Source organism: Dipteris shenzhenensis, chromosome 30 (genome assembly GCF_047967505.1).
Source record: "Dipteris shenzhenensis isolate YYH24624 ecotype China chromosome 30, Dip_SZ_1.0, whole genome shotgun sequence".
Lineage (NCBI taxonomy): Eukaryota > Viridiplantae > Streptophyta > Polypodiopsida > Gleicheniales > Dipteridaceae > Dipteris > Dipteris shenzhenensis.
Window position 1 is genome coordinate 43,696,967 of NC_141625.1, and position 14,529 is coordinate 43,711,495.

The following is a 14,529-nucleotide window of genomic DNA, read 5'->3' on the forward strand; positions in this document are numbered from 1 at the left end:
TGATCAGCTAGGTCAGCTGTAGCTGTCCCATATGTACCTGGGGCAAGCCTGCAACTTGCAAGTGGTTCCAAGTAAGGGCCTGGAGTAGACCTGCTATCTGCGATCAACTCTAGGTGCTAGAATCTTGGTGTGTGTTGATCATGTGGAGATACCAGGGGGCTTTTGATTTCCTTTTTTTCTTTGTTTTATTTTGTGGTTAAATTTCTAAAGTTTCAAGGTGTGTGAGCTGGATTGGGAGCGAGATTATGCTTTTGGATTTACGGATTTGGAAAGGATTTGAGGTTTCTGAGATTCCAGGAGTTTCCCTAGCATAGGGTTGCAGTTGATATATGTCTGGTTAGCTGTAATTTTGGGAGTTGGACTTTCGATTGTAGATACAATTCAGGTATGTGAAAAAATACACACACACACACACACACACACACACACAACCCCATCGACCTAAATGGAAGTAGAAGAAGAAGCTTCTAGGGTGGATCCCGTAGAGTCGGGAGTCCGGCCGACCCCACAGGTGTCGCGCCCAGCAGGCCATACACTATCTGGTAGAATTGCATTATTGGAGGATGCCTTGCCAGATTTTAGTGCAACAGTTACAAGCAAATGTAGGGCAATCCAAGCTCATGAAAATGGTTCATAGTATGTCTAGTAGACCATCTCGTGAAGAGAAACGTAAATCTCCAATGGAGCCTGAAACCAGTGTTCATACGGTCGAGCCTAGGAGGGCTAAGGTGCCTAATATTGCCAATTATAGGCCAGAAAAGTATTCTAGTCGAATGTCTAACCGTAGTTTTGATATCATAGAGACCTGGTTACACAAATGGGACGAGGCTTTCGCCATTTGTGAAATCAGGAATGATCTGAAGAAAATCCGTGAGGCCACCCATATGTTTAATGAGGCAGCGGATACGTGGTGGATAAAACAACATAAAGATGGAGTGGCATCCACTACTTGGGAGGAGTTTTAAAAAGAATTTAGAAAACACTTCTTACCTCCTGACGAAGCATCCCGAGCTTGGGATCAGTATTGAAACCTTCGTCAGAGAAATTTATCAGTGGCGGAATACACTGATAAGTTTAGAGAAAGTGTAATGAAAGTTTATGAACCTCTACCTCAGTCAATCTAGGTAAAAGATTTTATCTTTGGACTAAATGATCGGATTAAGATGGAAGTTTGGGCTAAGTATGCAAACACGCTAGATGAAGCAATTGCCATAGCCTTGAACTATGAAGATGCCAAAGGGAATAGACCAAGTGGGTTTGTGCAGGTTGGGACTCGGTATGAGTACCCAAAGAAAACTGGGTTTAAGAAGAAGTGGATTAGCAAAGAGAGTGTCTCACAGCCTGGTGGTCAAGCCAAGCAGGCGAAGCCAATTGAGACTGAAAAGGCATATCACTAAGTATTCATACAACCCAAATGTAGTGCAAAAAGCTGTTTTATGCACATCTTGTGGTTGTATTCTGACTTGATGATAATTACTCTTCAAGTCTATCCTGCTGAAAACTGTTGCCCCTCTGAGTTGGTCAAGCACATCATCTATGCATGGTATCGAAAATCTATTTTTGATGGTCATCTTATTTAATGCACGGTAATCAATACACATTCGGAAAGAACCATCTTTCTTTTGTACTAAAAGTACCCGTGAGCAAAAAGGAGATGAGCTGGGTTGAATCAACCCTTTGGACAGCAAGTCCTGCACCTGAGCCATTCTCCACTCTCTGAGTCGCACTGACTCCATAAGGTGGTGTATTTGGTGGCTCACTACTAGGCATGAAGTCTAACTGATGATCTTTTGGTCTCTCTGGGGGTAACTCCCCTGGCAAAGTATCTGAAAAACAATCTTTAAAGTTCACAAGAAACTGAAATTTATCATTGTCTGCATCATTCATTTCAGAATGCATATCATTTTCTTTTTCTTTTACAAAAACCATGTACGCGAAAATTGGAGACTTTATTGCTTTACCACATGTAACATCAGATACAAAGGAAATAGTTTCCCCTTTATTCCTGGCAACTAAACGCTGGTTTTTCCCTCTATGGATAAAATTCAGCACCCTCTCAGGATATTCTATCTCTACTTCCTTTAGATGGAACCATGGTGTACCAAGTACAACATCATGCTGCTTGAGAGGATAAATTAAGAAGTCCTCCTGGTCTATATAACTCTGTACATGGACACGAAGCTTTCCAATCAAAGGAGTGACTTGCACTGGATCCCCATGGAACATTTGATCAGCATCAAGAGCTCTGCCTAGCTCTGTCTAGACTAGTACTGTTCTCCTGGTCTGGTTAGAAGAACAGTCTAGTTGTTCTGTAACTAGACCACTGACTGAACTGAACTAGGCACAGTCTGGTTACAGTGACCAGACTAGTCTAGTTGGGTCAAGTTAACTAGACCTCTAACCAGTCCACTAACCCAGGTTAAGTTAGATTAACCCATGGTCTGCCACATCAGCAAATTTGTCCACCTGAACTGTCTGCCATGTCAACATGTGCAGTATGGTCGCCACGTCAGTCACGTGTCAATGCCACGTCAGTATGTGAGCTGGCTGCCACATGTACTTCCACGTCACGTGCCTGCTGCTCATCTACCACATCATCTCTACTACCTGGCTGGGTGCCACGTCAACACCAATGCCAACGCCAACGTAGCAACCCTGCAAGCTCTCTGGAAGAATTAAATGACGCCGTGACACCCGCCGGAGATTCACGTGACGCCTTCTGAATCCCGTCGGAGAGAACCTTTCGTCAATGTCTAGCCGTTTCCCGCCCACACTTGCGTGAAGACTTTGCCGTAAGACCACGTCAGGTTGTTCTCTCCAAAAGCGCTCACTCTGCGTGGACTTCTGTAGGTGCTAAATAGTTCCACCGGTGCTCACATGAGGCGGAAAGTTATCTTTCTATAGGTAATTTTATCGCCATAGCGTAGCCTCCTCGAGCGCTATCGCCTTCACCAGGGTATGCAAATTGACATAGGAAGCCAAAGATCACCTCGAGCGTTCACGCGATACCCAGGCAGCTACTTTGCTCGTTGGCAATTTGATCGCTTCCATTTGCTTTGACTCTCCGTCAGAGGCGTCCTTATGCCGTCATGGTCATGAGGTCCCAGGCCTACCAGATAGCCCGCACCCCTTGTGCCCACGCCATCACCAGCGTATCTTGCCTCGGGTCACCGTACGCTTTGCCTTAATTCACGCCTTGCTATTGGATCGTCACAGCCTAAGGAGGCCATGAACCTTGGCTCTGATACCAATTGTAACCCTTAGCAAAACATCTCTCTAAACAGCTCTCTCTCTCCCTCTCTCTCTTCCTCTCTCTGCAAAAACATTAGGGCCTTGGACAACATGTTGGGCTGGACCCCCCCAAGGTCCTTATTCATGAAGGAGAATCTGAATACAAAACTTCAGCGTAGAGTTGTGCTCCAAATTCCAAACGTGAATCCCTTTTTACAAAGAGCTCATGGCTCAATACTTTGGCAACATGCCAAGAGTCAAAATAACTGACTAAAATTTAGTACATGTCACAGAGGGTAATCTCTAGGGTCTTCGATGTTCCTTGGTCACACAAACATCTTCTAGTCGCTTGCTAAGCTCCTTAGCACTTGGGAAATCAACCCTTCTTAGTTACCTGCAATAATTAATTAAAGCGCCCACCATGGCACCCGTTAATTGTTAGTGCTGTTGCATGCAAATAATAATCTGTGGACAAATCCTAGTCATGGTGGGCGTCCCCACTGAATACATGTGTGCACAATATAAAACATTTCTCTGGTTGACCGAGGTCAACCCTCTTGATCATGATTAAGGGGCTTTGACCAACGGTCGAGGCGCCTTAATTATAATCAAGTCTCTCCAACCGAAGTTGGCACATCTTGGTTAAACGCAGTTAACCCTCTTGGTATAAATCAAGTCTTCCTTATTGAAGTCAGGATTACTTGACCGAAGTCAAGTATCTTTGACCGTAGTCAATTCTTTGACCAATAGAAGAACTCTTTTGACCATAATTAACCTAGATGAGAAACTCTTTAATTATGATCAAATAAATGTTCAGTTGTACTTTGACTTGGGATATTTACATTGTGGTGACAGTCTGCCTCTTATCTCTTCCTCTCTTATCCAGCATTGCAATTCAGTTTTTAGCCTCAAGGCTGATGCTTTAGCAAAAATCTTGTAACATGTGTTAAGCATTGTTAAGGATCCCTAGTTTCTGAAATCATCTTTGTTCCCTCCTTTGGGTATCAGTTTTATAATTTCTGTGTTAATCTTGGCAGGAATTGCTTCTCTCTCAAGAGATTCTTTCCATAGTAATAGTAGAAAAGGTCCTACAGTGTCCCAGAAGCAATGGTAAATTCTATCACTATCATCCCCAGGATTTTACCCTTGGCCATGCTATCCACAACTCCCTTAAGTTCATCCAGGGCGAAAACTCTCTCAAGGTGTAAAGCATCAAAGCTAAGGGCCACCCTAAGATGATGCTGGCTACATCTCTCCCTTGTCCGAATATTTTTAATAGACCTTATGTAAACTACTCGGTGCTTTCTATCAATTCAAACAACGGATTTTGCAGAGGCATTTGAATGAGATGATTGCGAGTTGCCAAACACATATACTTGAACTTAAGAGTTTGCAATTAAGCTGGAATTAAGACTTATACAGCTTAAACACAAAGTGACATCATTGGAGAATGCAATATGATTGAGGGGCCAAGACGGGGCCCCCCCCTTATCCAGGCTCACTTTATTCTTGAAAATGGAGATACAAGACCAAGGTGCAATGCACCTTCCAAACTGATGAACTCAGTGAAAACCTAGGACCTAGATACAAGACTCAAAAGCATATGTACAAGGTAGACAACAAAAAGGAGGACTCCAAGCTCAGGTTTCAGGTCTTGGCTTGCCCAATCCACAAGGAAGAAGCCTGCAACAATCACCACTTACATCCAACATTAGAGACAAACACTAGTTTCTAGAAAGATAGTAGAAACAACATGAAATAGTGCTGTAAATGAGATAAACTTGACAATACAGGCTCCCTTCGTGACTTGACCCTTTTGTAGATGAAGTCCTTGATGCCTCTGAAGCTACCTTGGGTGAGGGGAGTGTGGAAATGGGGCTGGAATGAGAACAGCTTAGAAAAACAGCCTGTAGGCTAGAGAGAGAAAGCTTTTATGGAGTGATAGCTGTAGAGAGAGAGTGCCAATGCTGATCCCAAGGGAGGAGATGTAAGAGAGGAGCTGCTGCTGTTCCAGAGGTGCACAGAAAGGCAGATTTCTACAAGGGAAAATGGGCTGGAACAGTAGAGAGAGAAATTTTGCAGAAGAGAGAGAAAGACTGCAGCAGGAGAGAGAAAGGGGCTGTGGCTGCTCCAGGCTAGGTGAAGGAGAGAGGATGCTGCTGCTGTTCCAGAAGAGCTGAGAGGGGGCAGATTTCTGGAGAGGAGAGGCTGGAACTGTAGAGAGAGAATGTGCTGTTGTAGAGAGAGAAAGTGCTGCTGAGGTGAGAGAATGGCCTGGGGAGAAGCTGGCTGCACCCAAGGAGCTGGAGAGGTTCTGCTGCATCATCCAAAAGGAGGGAGAAGAAAAGTGACGAAATTTTCATGTGAGGAATGAAGGGGAGAGGCCTTCTTTTATAGGCTCAGCCCCCCCCCTAGACCTAGAGTGGAAGGTGGACACTTGTCCCAGATTTTTGGTGGGCTGCAGTCCCAAAGAGGACAGCCCACCACTTGCCCTAAATCTACCAGATTTGGGGCCAAACACTTGGCCTGCATGCCCTGCCACTTGCCATGCATGCTGCCACATGTGTGGGACAGGTGGACTGACCTGCCAGCTCAGATTCCATGTGGCAGTCTGCCACGTGTCAGCTGCCACGTCACTCCCAAAAACCCTAAAATTTCAAAGTTGTCAGAATTTAATTCAGGGTGATAGTAGATCGATTCAGCAAGCAAGCCCACTTCATTCCTTGCAGAAAGAATCTCAAGGCACCTGAAGCTGCCCATTTATTTATTAGACACATCTTTAGACACCACGGCATGCCCAAGTCTATAGTATCAGATAGAGACTCAAAGTTCACTAGTAACTTCTGGCAGGCTTTGTTTGAGAACCTTGGAACTCTTCTAAGTTTCTCCTCAGCTTTTCATCCTCAAACGGATGGCCAAACTGAAGTTACGAACAGTACACTCTTGGATTTGCTGAAATTTTATGTGCATGACCAGCAAACCTTTTGGGAGAAATTCCTTCCTCTTGTGGAGTTTGCTTATAACAACACAATTCATTCCTCCACTGGAAAAGCTCCTTTCGAAATTGTATATGGTAGATCTTTACCAACTCCACTCATGCAAACAAAAGAGAAAATCTTTGCCGCTGATCAATTCGTGGAGGATTATGACTCTGCTTATGCCACGGTTCGAGCAACCATTCAAAAGGCACAGGAGAAACAAAGAGCAGCTGCAAATAAAAGATGGAGGGCGTTTGCAGTGAAAGAAGGCCAATGGGTCTTATTGAAATTTGAGAAAGCCCGGTTAAAAACCAAAGTGGGCAAGAAGCGCATCTACTTCAAGCTATCCTTTCGATATTATGGTCCTTTTCAGGTGTTGCAGGTAATAAATGATGTCTCAGTCCGATTGAGACTTCCAGAGCATTGGAAGATCCACAATGTCTTCCACGTAAGCTTGGTGAAACCCTTCATTGGGGAACCACCTCAAGAGCCCACACTGGACGATGCACCTGAAGTAGAGGACACTGAGATCTTGTTGATCCCAGAGCAAATTATTTTGCATAACTTCACTACGGGACGTCGAGGCACCACTCGCAAAATGTACCTTTTGAAGTTCAGAGGGCTCCCATCCACCGATGCCCAATGGGTGGACAGAGCTACATTTCAGGAGTGTCCTGAAATCCTGGATGCTTATGAGGAAGCATTTCAGTTGCGGACAACCGAATGAAAGACGGAGGGAATGTCATCCTGCTTCAACATGTATCCACTTGCTTGGTACTATTTCTTTTTGTTTTTCAATAGTATGCTTATTAAGAAATGAAATGTTTTCCTTCTGTTCAGTTACGGACAATGGGGACTAGGTCTAGCATTTGAGGGTGGACCCCCTTGCTTGGGGTTATGGGCATTAGTGACCCACAAGAATGATGGCCTCTCTTTGAGAGGGACATCTAGAAACCACACCCCACCTGAGTACCCAAACATGGGACCAATCAAATGCACAAATTGCATACCGACCTAGGAACCATTCAAGAGAATGTTCCCTGAGCTTTGGGTGTGGGCCTGGCAGCATGCCAAGAGTAATGGAGATACAAGATAAGACGACAAACAAATGAGCTCAGTATGGCTCAGTTATGACCTTAGAGTACGTCAATAGATAGTCTAAGCTGTTAGGAACCCGTGGGTGCGATCAGAATTAAATTCTGACAACTTTGAAATTTTAGGGTTTTTGGGAGTGACGTGGCAGCTGACACGTGGCAGACTGCCACATGGAATCTGAGCTGGCAGGTCAGTCCACCTGTCCCACACATGTGGCAGCATGCATGGCAAGTGGCAGGCATGCAGGCCAAGTGTTTGGCCCCAAATCTGGTAGATTTAGGGCAAGTGGTGGGCTGTCCTCTTTGGGACTGCAGCCCACCAAAAATCTGGGACAAGTGTCCACCTTCCACTCTAGGTCTAGGGGGGGGGCTGAGCCTATAAAAGAAGGCCTCTCCCCTTCATTCCTCACATGAAAATTTCGTCACTTTTCTTCTCCCTCCTTTTGGATGATGCAGCAGAACCTCTCCAGCTCCTTGGGTGCAGCCAGCTTCTCCCCAGGCCATTCTCTCACCTCAGCAGCACTTTCTCTCTCTACAACAGCACATTCTCTCTCTACAGTTCCAGCCTCTCCTCTCCAGAAATCTGCCCCCTCTCAGCTCTTCTGGAACAGCAGCAGCATCCTCTCTCCTTCACCTAGCCTGGAGCAGCCACAGCCCCTTTCTCTCTCCTGCTGCAGTCTTTCTCTCTCTTCTGCAGAATTTCTCTCTCTACTGTTCCAGCCCATTTTCCCTTGCAGAAATCTGCCTTTCTGTGCACCTCTGGAACAGCAGCAGCTCCTCTCTTACATCTCCTCCCTTGGGATCAGCATTGGCACTCTCTCTCTACAGCTATCACTCCATAAAAGCTTTCTCTCTCTAGCCTACAGGCTGTTTTTCTAAGCTGTTCTCATTCCAGCCCCATTTCCACACTCCCCTCACCCAAGGTAGCTTCAGAGGCATCAAGGACTTCATCTACAAAAGGGTCAAGTCACGAAGGGAGCCTGTATTGTCAAGTTTATCTCATTTACAGCACTATTTCATGTTGTTTCTACTATCTTTCTAGAAACTAGTGTTTGTCTCTAATGTTGGATGTAAGTGGTGATTGTTGCAGGCTTCTTCCTTGTGGATTGGGCAAGCCAAGACCTGAAACCTGAGCTTGGAGTCCTCCTTTTTGTTGTCTACCTTGTACATATGCTTTTGAGTCTTGTATCTAGGTCCTAGGTTTTCACTGAGTTCATCAGTTTGGAAGGTGCATTGCACCTTGGTCTTGTATCTCCATTTTCAAGAATAAAGTGAGCCTGGATAAGGGGGGGGGGCCGTCTTGGCCCCTCAATCATATTGCATTCTCCAATGATGTCACTTTGTGTTTAAGCTGTATAAGTCTTAATTCCAGCTTAATTGCAAACTCTTAAGTTCAAGTATATGTGTTTGGCAACTCGCAATCATCTCATTCAAATGCCTCTGCAAAATCCGTTGTTTGAATTGATAGAAAGCACCGAGTAGTTTACACCTTACCTCTGCAGAGTTCTCTAAAAAGTCTGTGATAATGTCCTGTGACCACTTGATTAATCTCTACCTTGTCTGTGATTATTTTACCATCAACCATCAACTGATCTACACTCTCTTGCGCATGTTTCTTCCTTATTACTCTGAACATCTCCTCATTGTCTCTGACCCCTTTACCTGCCCACCAATCGCTTGTGTATTTCTAAAACTGTTGAGCTGTTGTTTGTTCTTCATTTCTTAGTTCTTCTCTAAAAAATTTGAGCTTAATCTGTCCCTGTTCCAAGAAATCAGCAAACATGGCTTGTATGTGTCTTTGTATGTCCTGCCTTCTCTTCTCCTCTTTCTTGCTATTGTTGCTCTTTTCCTAATAGCTTTTAGGAAAATCTTAGTCCTGTCTATAGACTTCAGCATTTGTCAGTATTACTTACTGTTCTCCCAAAGGCATCTATCTGGATGGGATTATGACCTGAAAGGGGAGCGAATTTAAAGACCTGCACTCACATAACAGTGATTCATCACTAAGTGTCTTGAACAAATACTATGAGCATCCCCAACTTGGTTATTCATCGAAGTGAAAGAAGTAATTTTTAAGTACACCTACTAATTCTGCAGTCTCTTTAAGCTGTTGCTAGGCATCAAGTTCAATTCCTCTTAATAGATTGCCTAGTCCCTGCCATCTGACATGCATTCCACCATGCATTCTGGAGTTTTTAACATGGTAGAATGCATATCTTTGACAAGAGCCCTAGGGACAAGAGTTCCAAAGAAGAGTCCTACCTTTGAAAAACTTTGGACCATATATAGAAAAATCTCACAAGTGAGATTATTGTGGACAAAATTCAATGCCTATTCCACAAGAATCTCGGGCTGGGACAGTTCTACCAATGCAGTTTTCCAAGTTCTCAGACACCCCCAGGGCTGCACCTCCTTTTCCTCCCATGTGGTTTGTGATGAACCATTTCCTTCTACTGTCTACCCGCTAAAGTCGCTATCTAAGTTTATCCATCCTACCTTCAGTTCCTGTAAGGCTACAAACTTTGGTCTAGTATCTAAACCCTACGTAGCTGGTTTAAGGTCATTATCAATCCATGAACATTTATGCACAAGAAATTGAACTTATCCTAGTTGTTGTTCAGCATATATAACTACTGTTTTCTTTTTCTTTTTCTTGAACTGAATTGGGCTAGCCGCTGACAAGGCAAATCCCTTAAACAGTCTTCTTTTCCCCCTGGGTTCTAGATTTGTGACCTTTCTCAAACTTGTCCTCTCTTTGGGGGTACCCTTCTCTCCCTGAGGAGCTTTCTTACTTTACTCCCTCTTTTCCCTTTAACCAATGTGAGGGGCAGCTCATCCTTCTTGACGTTAGCTTGGTCTACTTCCTTCAACTGTTCCTCAAAAGACTGGGTGTTAGGAACTACCTCCTCTTCTTTTCCTCTCCCAAGCTCTCCTCCTCCATCTCCTCTTCTCTAACAATCTCTAAAGTGTTCTGAACAGTTTCTCCCTTTCCCTTCTTTCTCTAGCAGTTTGCTCTTTTCCCTTGGATTCCTGTGGTCTGGTTTCAGGTGGTTTCAGGTCAATGTCCCCACTTTTGTAAGCAATAAGGCTCACTGGCACGGCCTATAAATAGGCCTGCCCAGGTGGCTAGGCCAGCAGCCAACCAGGCTGGTCGGCCCAGTCTGTGGCAACCAACCAGCAAGTTGGCCAGAGGGGGGGGCTGACAGCCTCCTATATAATCCCCTCTCCCCCCACAATTTGAGCATGGTTGCAGTTCTGGTATAAAAGGGAAAAGGTGATCCTTAAGCTCTGTTAGCTTTGCTGACATCATTTTCAGACCACTCCCTTTTAATCCAGCGTTACTGAAGTGCCAATCTGAGTGCCATGGCCCCTATTACCTTTTTCCAGGTTTTATTGCCTTCACTCTTTAACTAATGGAAAACCCTTCTTCATCAGCCACTGAAGGCTACAGGAGGGAGCGTGGAGCAGGAGTTCAGCGAGATTTTGCCTACAAGAGAGTTCTCAATTTTGCCTAGGCGCTGCTGGTTGTTTTGTGCTCATCTCTGAGCTTGTTTTGCCCACTGTTTGGTGGTAGAATATATCTAAGATCTCTCCCTATCTCTCTCTCCTTCATGTGCTGTCTATTCTCTATTCTTTGAGTGAGGTCTTCATCAATGAGCTGCATCATTGAGTGTGAAGGATAGAGCTGATCCTAATCTGCTGCATGTGAGGTTGAGTGAGTCTACCTTGTGGTTTTCAACATGGTATCAGAGCCAACACTGCAGCTCTAGTTTCCACTTGGAAGGAGGAGTCCCTCAGAAACAAGGTGACCCCGATTCAACTAAGGTTTGAGCAGAGTTCTCTAGTATCTACAGCAAGTGATTATTTGCAGATGCGCAGAGTACATTGCAGTGTGTATTACAGCAAGAGATGGCATCCTTTACAACTACTGCTCTCCCTTCCTCCTCCTTTTCTACTCCTCCTTTCATCCATAACTTCGCAGAGTCCAGGAAGTTGGATCGGATGAACTAACCCATTTGGAAATAGAAGATTGGGAGTCATCTGGTGGCTCAAAAATTGTGGATCCAAAACCAGCAGACGTCAAGGATAAGACGGGGAAGATCACTATTCCTGTGGATGCAGATGAGCTTGAGGCGTGGGAAGACAAAGATGCCCAGGCCCTTGCAATGATCATAGGGACAATGGCAGATTCGGCTATTCCCCACATCCAGATGGCAAAGACATCTATGGAGGCGTGGGCATTCTGAAACGAGACAGATAACACGTCACATATTCTCGCTCTCAATCATGAGCTCTTCAACATGAGCATGGGTACGGTACATGACCACCTAAGGAAATTCAAGGCGGTGCGAGCACAACCTGCCGCGGTGGTCAGAAGTGTGACCAGCTGGCACTACTGACACTTGGGATGCTCCCAAGGAGCCTCAAGAGTTTTACAACCACTATTACAACAGGAGAGAGTACTGAGCCTCTGACGTTTGAAAAGCTTGGACCCTTATTGCCGCAGGAGAAGGTTCAAGTGAAGCACTTCAACAAAGAAGATGACAAGGCCTCTTGGCAAAAGACAAACGTGGCAAGGGTAAGTCTAAGGATTCCAAAGGCAAAGCGGAAGATGCAGAGAAGAAGAAGAAAGTCAAATGCTTCTATTGCGAGAAGCTTGGCCATTATGCTAAAGATTTTCGCAAGAAGAAAGAAAATATGAAGTGGAAGAGGCACAAGAAGGAACCAAAGTTGAACTCAGCAAATGTTACTAGCGGTGAGCTTTTCCTAGTCATTGAGCATTGTTCAGCTCATGCAGTGAGTGAGGACACGGAGGGCTGGTATGTGGACAACGGGGCATCAAAACACATTTTGAACAAGAAAGAATGGTTCAAAACCATGGAAGGTACACATCTCAACTCTAAAGTGACTGTGGGAAACAATGGCACATATCCTGTCAAAGGTATTGGCAGCATACCATTTCACACCAAATCAGAAGCCATTAAGGTGTTCCAAAGCTATGTAGTCAGATGTCGAAGTCCAGCAAGCATTGAGTGATATTCGACGGCAAGGGAGTTGTTGTCAAACCAAGAAGACGGGAGGTATTGTAGCTCAAGGAGTTCAGGAGAGTGGCTTGTACCATATTGATGCTTTCCTAGTTTGAGGCGGTTATGAGAGCTCCAAGCTATGGCATGAAAGATTCGGACATGTCAACTATGGCACCTTGTCAGAGATGTAGAAGGCGAACATGGTTGATAGACTTCTGTCAATCGCACGACAAGATGGTGTTTATCAGGCTTGCTTGGAGGGCAAGCAACATAGGGAGGGATTTTCACAAGAGGCCTCATCGAGGGCCACAGAGCCACTGGCGTTGGTTCATTCTGACATTTGTCGTCCCATGTGTGTAAATTCATTTGCAGGGTCTAGATATTCTCTTACATTATAGATGATTACAACAGGATGACTTGGGTGTATTGCCTTGCCAAGAAGTCAAAAGCTTTCAATAAATCCAAAGAATGGAAGGCCAAGGCAGAAGTAGAAGTAGGAGTAGAATTTTATTATCGTCCTCGGGGGCCAAAAATGACCCATGAGAAGGAACCAAGGAAATATGTGAATTCCTTTTGCGCTAACAGAGGAGGTGAGTTCACATCTGGTGAGTTGCGATGCTTTCCACAAAAAGTACGGAATCAAGAGGTAGTTTTCTCACAACCGCACCCACATCTCAGCAAAAAGTGAGCTTAGCTGAGCGGAAGCACCGGATAGTGACATAGATGGGTTTAACCATGCTGAGGAGGAAGTCCCTCTCTAGAAAGAAAGAAAGAAAGTTTATTAAAGTCTTCGGAAGACCGATGGGTCTATGAGACTGTGAAAAAACATGATACAATGAGCCGTGGTAGTGGAGCTACTAAACGAGCATCCACACCAATGCAGAATGCAAAAAATGCAAAATGGCAGTACTAAGTCCTAAGTACAACATAGTCATGTCGATAATGGACTATATATCATCATAATCATAATCATCATCATCATCATCATCATCATCAAGACATCAAGATGGATGAGGCACTGGAGGCATGAGGTCAGCAATAGAGCATTGTCGGCCCCTCAAGGGTGCAGTCCTCGTACGTCTCTTGGTCATAGCTCTGCGTCTAACCAGGGCCACTGTGACCCCCGTCGGTAGGGCTCCGACTTGAAACAAGGAGGGGATGTCCCCAAGTATGATTTGTGTGTCAACTCTCTATCTGAGCTGTTGGGTCACAGGCTCTAGGTCACGATCATGTCAAGGTCTCGTCCCGTGGGGGTCTATGTGATCTAGCTGAAAGAACTCCGTGATAGAGCTCTGAGAGATTCAGTCGAAGAAGAAGCCTGCTTCTGTGTCAGTGCTCGAAGTATCCTCTCGCGGTGCACGAAACCAGTCAAACACCGCTGGTTTGGATAGGAGAGGAAACGGGCAAAAATCCCATAACTATATGTGAAGAGGCAGTTGAAACACCCTCGGATCTCATAGTAAAAAGGACACCTGAAGATGAAATTCTCCTCTATCTCAACCTCCTGCATGTCACACAGTGTGCATATGCGCCTCTTCCTGGGTAACCGCTTTGCTCTGCCGCTCTCGATACAAAGTTTGTGTGAAGAGACCTTAAACTGCCCAAGAGAGATCCTCAACGAGAGGGGTAGGTGAATTTGCGTGTATCCTGCTGGATCAATGAAACCCCCCGCTGTGATATGTAAGAAGTAATCTCTGTAGAAGTCCGGACAGCTTCACTGGAAGATCACTCGAGCCCAACCAAGTCCGAAATGTGTATAGCTGTAGTAGATCCTCACGGATAATCTGGTAGACCTCATGTGATAGGAGGGGAGAGAACGGAGCATCCATGCTGTATTGGAATGAGTCTGTCCATGTGGAGTCCTAGTCCCTCAAACCATCCCTCTGTGCGTGCATACCAGCACCTCTAGTCCCCCTGCTGCAAGTGCCATAGAAGAGGACAGTGCTAGCCATGGTATCCTGCTGTGCCCAGAGGTGTAATCCCCATACTCCCTGACTCGATACAGATACATGATGACCTGAAATGCAGCATCTAGCTGCAATGGGGGTGACCCAAACTCCGCCCGAATGATCTGGTGAGGAACGGATGGCTTACCACGGATCATCCGTGATAACATGTGAACCTGTAGCCACTCCACCCTGACCCACTCTGTATCCGACAAGTCTGGCCCCCAGCATGGACTGCCACACATCCCTGCTG

The 14,529-nt window shown here is 45.2% G+C and overlaps 1 protein-coding gene across 1 annotated transcript in view; it reads right to left on the reverse strand.

The window, feature by feature from the left end:
- The window catches only part of LOC147882173 (uncharacterized), a 76,599-nt gene that overhangs the window by 15,781 nt on the left and 46,289 nt on the right, over positions 1-14,529 (reverse strand). The window lies entirely within an intron of this gene.